This window comes from Pongo abelii, chromosome 4 (genome assembly GCF_028885655.2).
Source record: "Pongo abelii isolate AG06213 chromosome 4, NHGRI_mPonAbe1-v2.0_pri, whole genome shotgun sequence".
NCBI lineage: Eukaryota > Metazoa > Chordata > Mammalia > Primates > Hominidae > Pongo > Pongo abelii.
Genome location: NC_071989.2, coordinates 182,524,665 through 182,534,090, shown reverse-complemented (window position 1 = coordinate 182,534,090; position 9,426 = coordinate 182,524,665). Strand labels below are relative to the sequence as shown.

The 9,426-nt window shown below is 46.0% G+C and overlaps 1 long non-coding RNA gene across 1 annotated transcript; it reads right to left on the bottom strand.

The window, feature by feature from the left end:
* Nucleotides 1–4,937: 4,937 nt before the first annotated feature.
* Nucleotides 4,938–8,994, bottom strand: LOC129059300 (uncharacterized). The gene is made up of 3 exons (XR_008525093.2): nucleotides 8,470–8,994; nucleotides 7,513–7,603; nucleotides 4,938–5,290 (listed from the first exon to the last, which is right to left on the bottom strand). It is a non-coding gene; the product is annotated as an uncharacterized LOC129059300 (long non-coding RNA).
* Nucleotides 8,995–9,426: the final 432 nt, after the last annotated feature.

Here is a 9,426-nt window from a genome sequence, read left to right as displayed (position 1 = left end):
ACCCCCTTCCTTCTGAAACAGCAGGGGCGGCCAACTGTTGCAAGGAGTCAAATATAGCCCTGGCTTGGTTTCCACCGGCCAGGGGCTAGGATTTATGAAATGTACACAATGAAATGTACACAATGACCACAGCACTTATTCCCATCACTGTGACCTTTCCAGATTGAATCACCGATTGGTGACACCTCACTTCTGGTGGCCCCTACAGTTTACCCACTACTATCACATACGTTTGTTCAGTAATCCCAGGACCTGAGTTTTAGAGTTGAAAGATCCTGGGGCGAGGGAGGGTGGCAATGAATCGTCTCACCTAGCAGTTACCAAGCCTGGGTGCACACCGGATTCACCCGGGAGCTTTTTAGACACGAACGTGAGAACAGTTTTCTTTTGCGTGCACACTGTAGAGCTTTCCAGCTGTACCAAATAGGATTCAGTAAGTAGTCCCTCAGTGTCTTCCCCAGAAGCAGCCACTGTTTCTTTCTTACTGTCAAGGGGGCAATCCATGTATGTGTAGGGGAATGCATTCAATGCAAGCACAGACAGCCACTGCACACACCTTCTGTTCCCTGTTCTCATTTATCAGTGCATCTTAGTTGTATATATCAATATATCAGAACATGAAGATCCAACTGGTTTCTTCTTAATGCTGCACAGTATTCCTTTGCTCAGCATTGGTCCCTCGTTGATGGACATGGATGGACTTTCCAATTCTATGCTGATACAGTTTGGCTGTGTCCCCACCCAAATCTCATCTTGAATTGTAGCTCCCACAATTCCACCATGTTGTAGCAGGGACCTAGTGGGAGATAATTGAATCATGAGGGCAATTTCCCCCATACTATTCTCATCGTAGTGAATAAGTCTCATGGGATCTGATGGTTTTTTAAGGGGAAACCCCTTTCACTTGTCTCTCATTCTGTGTCTTCACTGCTGCCATGAAGACGTGCCTTTCGCCTTCCTCCATGATTGTGAGGCTTCCCCAGCCATATGGAACTGTGAGTTCATTAAACCTCTTTTTCTTTATAATTTACCCATTTTCAGGTATGTCTTTATCAGCAGCATGACAATGGACTAATACATATGCTGAGTCAAACAAGACAGCAGTAAGTTTCCTAGTACATACATTCCTTTATGCACAAAACAGCGTAATTTTGTGTGTGTGCTAAAGGATATTGTATTAGGGAGGCTTAAGGTGACAGATTCCTGGGCCCTCTCAAAGACATTCTGATTCCATTGGCCTGGGGTAAGGCCCAGGAATCTGAATTTTGAAAAGCACCCACATAATTCGAATGGGCCCCCATGCCTGGAATCTCCTGGCTCATCTAGTGAAAGAGAAGTGCATGTCCTACAAAGCTGAGCAGACTGTGCCAGGCTCCCGACTCCTAGGTCCAGCCCAGTCCATGGCAGCACCTGGAGAAGGCTCTGTGTGGCCACCACCAGTGCCCCTACATGTGTGCCTGGCTCCTGCCAAGGAAACACAATCATTAGCCAAGTGACCCTGGAGCCTGGCTAATCATGTCCCTTCCCACTTCATGTAATTTTATTGTTTTTAATAACACACAAGGCTGGGCGCGGTGGCTCACGCCTCTAATCCCAGCACTTTGGGAGGCTGAGGCGGGCGGATCACAAGGTCAGGAGATCGAGACCATCCTGGCTAACATGGTGAAACCCCGTCTCTACTAAAAACTAAAAATTAGCTGGGCATGGTGGCAGGCGCCTGTAGTCCCAGCTACTCAGGAGGCTGAGGCTGGAGAATGGCGTGAACCTGGGAGGCGGAGCTTGCAGTGAGCCGAGATTGCGCCACTGCACTCCAGCCTGGGCGACGAGCGAGACTCTGTCTCAAAAAAAAAAAAAATGTAAATAACACACAAGAGGTCAGTAAGAGTGGCTGTCTCCGGGAAGAAGAACTGGGCACGTGGGAATTGGGGTAAGGAAGAAGACTTTTCTATGATAAACATGGGTGTTATTACCTTAAAAAAAAATCTGCTGCATAAAAAATATAAATAACAATGGAATCACTGGGTCTAGCTCATTCTCTAACTGCATGATCCTGAGCAAGTCGCGCACACTCTCTGAGCCTCAGTTGGGGGCGGCTACGGCACTGGGGGGTCCCATCAAGTGCTGAATGAGTGACTGGAGGTGAGACTCTGAGCAGAGCCCTCAAAAACCACGCCAGCTGCAGCCCGAGGCAGAGAGAAGCTGGCAAGGTTTTTCCCGTTGTGCAAAAGGGCAGAACACAGAGAAACAAAGGCCAACTTGAGGATGGCCATAAAGTCAGGACGACAGGGACGAGGCCTCTCCAGCTGCCGTAAGCCTGCCTCCGTCTCCCTTGGGGAGGTCTCTGCCTTGAGGCCTGGACCTGGTGAGAAAAGTCATTCCGTGGGATGTTTTCTGCTCTCTCCCTGTGGCCTAGGATGGCACCCTCAGGTCCCTTGTGGGCAGAGAATGACACCCCTCCAGACTGTCTCAGTCTGGGCAGGCAGAGCCAGCCCAAGCTCCAGGTGGGACTGGAACTGGGTGCTTCTGCCCATGGCTGGCCAGGCCTGGGAAAAGAGGAGACGCCTGCCTCTCAACACAGACTTTCTCCGACTGCCCTCCCCTGGGAAGCAGCGATGACAAAAGCAAAGAGAAGAGGAGCAAAACCCTGTTGGGAGGCGGAAGATGGGCCAGGAGTCCATCTTATTATCTTAACTATGGAAAAAAATTGGAACATTTTGCAACCATTTATGGAGTTTATAGTGAAACAAAAATTGCTTTTGTTCTGTCAGAACAAAGACAGATGAGTTCATTTCCCCTGTTGAGGCCCTAAACTGGAATGGTTCTCTTGAACGAAAGTAAAAAAGTGAGGTTCTTTGGGTCAGATTTGGCATGTAGATGTCTTCCCCAACCCACTTCCTCTCAATTCAGACTAACTGGGGACTTAGAATACTTGGTGCTTTTGAAAGGGGCAGCTCTCTCCTGTTTGCCACAGTCCCCCGCCTCCCCAGTTGCATCACATGCAGACTGTGTCTCTCATGCTCACATTACTGTTCTAGCTCAGAAAGATTCAATACATACCCAGTACCTGAAATACATTTTGGTGATTTTGCTAAAGCAGTAATAGGTCTGCCTTTCTATTGCTCCTTTCTACCATTTGCTGCTAGCAAACAAGTGTCCCGAGTGCATCCTGGCTAGAAGTCTGAAGCTGTACTGTTTCAAAACTGTGATCTGAAGAAAGCTACTTCCCGTTTCTGAGTCTCTATTTCCATAGAATTGATAAGAAAATGATATTTTTAAAATCATTATTTAAGTTCATAATTATGATGTTTTGTGATTTTGTCAATTGACTGGGTTTGCACCACATGTTGCCAGTGGAGGCCTTGGGAAAGCTGGAAAGTCCAAATGTCCTGGGTCACTTGGCTGGCGGTTGGCTCTGGCTGCCAGCTGGGAGCTCAGCTGGAGCTCTCACGTAGGAGCCTGGCTTCTCCTCCTTGCCTCTCCACGTGGCTGCTGGTGCTTCCTCATAACATGGCACTGAGGGATGTTCCAAGAGCCAAAGACAGAAGCTGCATCTCTCCCAAGGCCCAGCTTCAGAAGTTACCCAGTGCTACCTCCATCATAGTCTATTGCTCATAACAGGTGTGAGTGCCTGCCCCAAGGATTCCAGAGGAGGACAAATGGACTCTACCTCTTGATATGCCATGGCAGAGGAGTCTCCTCACGAAAGAGCATGTGAGGTCGGGGATATTTTTGCAACCACTTTGGAAACATGATGTTGCACAAATGGACTTCCACAGTGCCTAATGCACATGAGACCCTCGACTGTTAGTTTCATTCATTCCTTCAACACACAGGTCAGATTTGGCATGCAGATGTCTTCCCCACCCACCTTCCTCCCAAAACTGGAGACTTAGAATACTTGGTGCTTTTGAAATATTGAAGGATCTGGTAGCCTTGGGCCAACCTACATCCCTGTCAGCCCTAGGCAGGGCCTTGGAAGGGGCTGCCTTGTGCACCTGTTGCACGCCAGGTATTACACTAGGCTCTAGGAAGATGGAATTGGTTTTAACCACCATGCAACTCACAGTTCTGGGTGGGAAACTAGCAAGTAAAGCAGGAATTACAACACAACATGGTAATTGTTTTGCAAAAGGAATGCCCTGGAACTAGCACCTGGGCCCACTCTGGGCCAGCAAGAATTAGCCTGGGAGATCCACTGGCCCTATTGGGAAATAAAAATTCTTTCTCACAGGGGTGTTAGGCTGGCAGCAGGATGCCTGGAGCTGCTGAAGGCAGGCTTGCCATCATGTGGGATCCACCAGAGCCCATCTTGCCGTGGCTGGGGAGGGCTTGCTTGCAGATGAAACCAACGCAGAGAAATGCAGAGCCGCGAGATGGAGGTGAGACTCCTGAGAACACTTTTGGGGCCTCTGAATCCAACTGTGCGTGGACTTTGCCTTTGGACTTTTTGGTTCTATGTGTCAAGCAGGTTTGTTTTTTCCTGAAGTAATTTAGGTTAAGGTTTCCCTTGCTTCTTGGGTTTCCCTTGCTTCTTGGGTTTCCCTTGCTTCTTACCGAAAGGAATCGTGATCCCCAGTTCTTAAGGAATTCATAATCTAATAGAGGGGACTCATGTGCAAGCAAACAATAATGCTTCAATGTTGTAAGGACTGTAAGGAAGAAATGTGCATGCAGTTTTATGAAGAAAGTGTTTGGGTTAATTTTCCTGGACGCAGGAAAAAGAAGTTCTAGAATGTTTCCCCCACATACCTATCACAGAGCTGGTCACACCAACAGATGCTCTGTGTGTATGAGTGGAAGAAAAGGCAGAGTCTTATGACAAAACTAGCAGAGACCAAGCGATCCCATGTGAAATCATATCCCCTTCTTAACTTTCTAAATTCAGGGGTTTAGAATTGGCTGCCCTGGTGTCCATGTGACAGTAACAGAATCTCCTTAGCAGAAGCAGAGTCTTTTAATAGACCTCCAGAGGTTAATGGGCCTGACATATCTTTGACATTTATTGGATTTTACGAGCTAGTGGATCTGACTCAGAAAGCCGATCAGATGTTCCAAATCGATGGCCCCTTTGGGGTGCTGTCTTCGCACAGAGCCATAATGAGGTGACCTTGGATGCCTGAGTCCGGAAAGAACAGAAAGAGGATGTCGGAATCGTAGAAATTGCTAAACTGATCAAGGCCTACACAGTGCCCTCGGGCTCGCTTCTGGCCCTGAGATGCTTTGCCCATGGATTCTGTAACTGTACGTTCCTCTTGCCTCACCCTGCCCGAACAGTTACAATCATTCGTCTCTGGAAAAAAAAAAAAATTCCTTCTGTTATTCAACAGATATTCATGGAAAAGCTTCACTGTAATGTCATTTAATAAATGAACATTTCCTGGCACAGGGAACTCCAAGAAGATTGTAGGATGTCCCTTGTCCTCTACCAGCTTAAGAGTCTTGCAGGGGAGACTTCAAGACACCCAAATTCTATTAGTGCCCGTGATGGGGCTGGCAGAGAGAACCATAAAGAGAACAGAGGCAGTGGAATTGAAAGCGAGCTTGCCCTCTGGATGTTAGGGAAGCTTCCCAAAGTAAGGGGCATTTTTGTTGAGTTCTGAAAGTCAAGTAGAAGCTCTCCAGAGAGGGGAGAAGAAAAATGACATCTAGGTGAGATGAAGGGTTTACGACATATACAAAAGTGTAGAGATGCAGAGATGCTGTTATTGGAAGATGCAGAGTAAGTGTCACAGACGACGAATATAAGGGCTGGAAAGAATAGAAAAAGATACTCTCATACATTGCTACCAGGGGTGGGAATTTACTATGGAGCTTTTTGGGAAAGTGATTTGGCAATATCTATTCACTTTTAAAATACACTTGACATTTAACCCAGAAATTCCACCTTTGTTTGTTTGTTTGTTTTTTAAGAGTCTCACTCTATTGCCCAAGCTGGAGTGCAGTGGCATGATCTCAGCTCACTGCAACCTCTGCCTCCCGAGTTCAAGTGATTCTCCTGCCTCAGCCTCCCGAGTAGCTGCGATTACAGGCAACCGCCACCAGGCCCGGCTAATTTTTTGTATTTTTTAGTAGAGACAGGGTTTCACCATGTTGGCCAGGCTGGTCTTGAACTCCTGACCTCAAGTGATCTGCCAGCCTCGGCCTCCCAAAATGCTAGGATTACAGTCATGAGCCACCATGCCCAGCCCAGAAATCTTGCCTTTGGAGCTCAAGCCTGTCGATATTAAAAACAAAAACAAAAAGCACTAGTATCAAAAGCTTATATTATACTTAAGCTGATATTTATTGTAGCATTGTTCATTGTGGGAAGGTAAAAAAGAAACCACCTGAAGATCTGCTGACAAGGGATTGGTTAAATAAAATGTGGCATATTCATATCTTGGAATTCCATGGAGCTATTAAAAAGGCAGAGAGTAGTCTCTCTAACCACTGGTCTATAAGAATAAGTCTGGTACATCATGGAAGCGCTCTTCTTCAATGTAATGGGGATAAGAGTCAATTAAAAGTCATCAAAAAGACACATTGCTTTAAAGCTTAAAAACCTCTGAATCATTTGCCATTCTTTGGATGTAAGGCCCAAGTCTTTTTACCGGACATTTTCAGCTAATTGGTATTCCATGTTACCTTTCTTGCACAAATCATTTCTATGATATGTAATCTACAATTTTCTGTTCTGTTTTCTTTAAAGTGGGGTGAGAATTTAAAGGCAGTGGTAAAGCAATCTGCTTATAGAACACCACTAGATTTTTATGATATCCCCTCTTGTGTTAAATTGTGAAATATTGCCACAACTTCCTCCCATGCCAGTAGGCATAAGCTTTTGTGATGTGACATTGCTGCTCGTCCTATCAAGAGGTGAAGCCTATTTCCCATTCCTTAAAGTGAGGATGACCTTGTGACTTGCTTTGGCCAACAGAAAATGATGTCAGGCTAGAGCTTAAGAGACCTTGCTCTTTTCTGGTTTCGGCCCTGTTGGATTGCTGCCCTGAGGCCACCATGTAAGGAAGCCCAGCTAGTTCAGGATAAAAGGCAACGTGAGGGCTCAGTGGACGGCCAGCACCAACTGACAGACAGATGGAGAAGGTCATCTCGGACTTTCCAGCCCAGTCAGCTCCAGCTGAATGCAGCCCTGTGAGAGAGTCCAGGCAAAACCAGCAGCCCATGAAATTATGAGAAATAATAGATCATTATTGTTCCAAGCCACTACGTTTTGGGGTGGTTTGTTATACAGCAAAAGGTAACGGATATACCCCAGATCTTTATTGTCATCTGGATAGCAAATGTTTTTAGAAAGCAACATTGAGCAAATCTTTCCAGGGCATTTAACTTGATTTTCATAGAAATGTGATGGTCTTCATTTTCTGCTCTAATTGCACTAATTTATAAAGTATTTGATGAAAGTATAGAATTACAGTTATAAACCCAGTGGTATAAACAGGCTTAAGGACCAATACAACCTGACTGTGATGAGCCCAGCAGTCACCTGGTGGGAGCAGAAGGATGCAAACATACCAGAAAGCAGCCTACTGGCCAAAGCTTGTTAGCACCATGGGTGTCCAGGAGCATCAGAGGAATGGAGAGCACTGGGGAATCCAGCCACTTTCTGTAATAGAGGTTGGTAAAGAAAGCTTTTACCCTGTTGTTAAGAAAGAAAATTAGCTACAGAGAAATTCACATGGTAGGATCCAATTGTAGAAAAACAAAACCAACATATCTGTTCATGTTAGTATGACAACACGGAGAATGCTCTAGAAGGATACTTCCCAGACTTGTCATGGCTACCTCAGGGGCTAAGAGTGGGAATAAAGAGGGAAAGGAGACATGGGGGAAAATCACTGTAGCAAAATGCAAAATGTACATGGCATTAAGTAAAAACAAATAGACGGTTCATAAATACGAACACACCAGTACTAAGTACTACTATCAACAATCACAACTTGAATATGAACACTGAAGGGAAACGGATGAATGAAAGATGATGGGATAGTAGGCAGTTCTGAGCTTGAATTTATTTAGCAGTTTCTGTAATAAAGAGCAGAGGAAAAAAAACTACACTCTCAGATATATGCCATAGTATCTTGTGATTTTTATGCCAATGACATATTATTATAATCCACCAAAAATAATTTCCCTCTGCCCTATATCTGCATATTCATTTGTTGGTATATTTTCTATAATATTTAGCACTTTCTAACTGGCTTTATTTGCATATATTTTTATATTTTGTTATTTGATTATAAGGTACTTGAGGGTACAAAATGGTGCCTTACATAACTGGGCATCTTCAAAGTGCCTTGTTCATAATAGGCGATCAATAAATGTTTCTTAGATGAAACGGGAAAGAAAACCTCACTCTGATGGCAGTTGACTAGGGAGAGATCCAGGAGGCAGTCAATTCCATCTCTGGAAGAGCTCGGAGGAAGTGCATTAGTCAGGGCACAGCAAATGACAACAGAGCCAGACTCTCACCTGCTTTTTAAGCAATGAGGAAATACATTTTCTCACATAGCCTGATGTCCGGAGGCAGGAGAGCTGCAGTTCCCAGCAACTCATCCAGATTCAAAGTGCCCCAGAGAAGATGAGAAACAGTTTCTTTCCATGTTATTTTCTTAGAAATATGGAAACCTGGTGGAGACTCATATAAAAATGGTGGATAGGAGGCAAGACTAACTTGCAGCTCCCATTCGGCTGGACAGAGCAGCAGGTGGACACTCACGTGAACTTTTGCTCTAAGAACTACCAAGGGAACATACCAGGAAAGCCAAGAGAATGAGAATCCACAGACCCTTTAAAGGAGGTAGATTGCCACTGCAGGCTGCGTGGGACTGCCAAGGAACTGTGAGTCTGCTTGTTTTCTCAGCTGGGAGGCTTGTAACCTGGGGCAAGTTCTCAGCCCTGCTCACCCGCTGCCTGTAAATAAATCCTGTTCTGTTGGGGGTGCATGGTGAGAGTGGCCTTTCAGGCTGTGGGCTGCATGGGAGCTGGGTGAGGCCTGTGGCTGCCGGCTTTCCCCCAGTTCCCTGGTAACCTGTGTGACACAGCAGAGGCAGACATAGTCCCCCGGGAACATAAATCCACTGGCCTGGGAATCACACCCCCATCCCCCACAGCAGCTGCAGCAAGCCAGGCCCAATGAGAGGCTGAGCTCAGACATGCGTAACCCTTCCCTCATTTGGTGGTCTTTCTCTACCTGCCCTGATAGCTAAAGGCAAAGAACATAACCTCTTGGGAGCTCTATGGCCCCCGCCCACTACCCGACCCTAGGGCAGTCTTGTATCTTTCTTCTACTACTGTAGCTGATGAGCTCTTGAAAGTGTCACCTCCTGGCCACAGGCCAACCAACTCAAAACCAGTGCACTAAACAAAAATATAACCCAGGACCCTCAGAGTCGACTTCACTCCCCTGCTGCCTCCACTGGAGCAGGT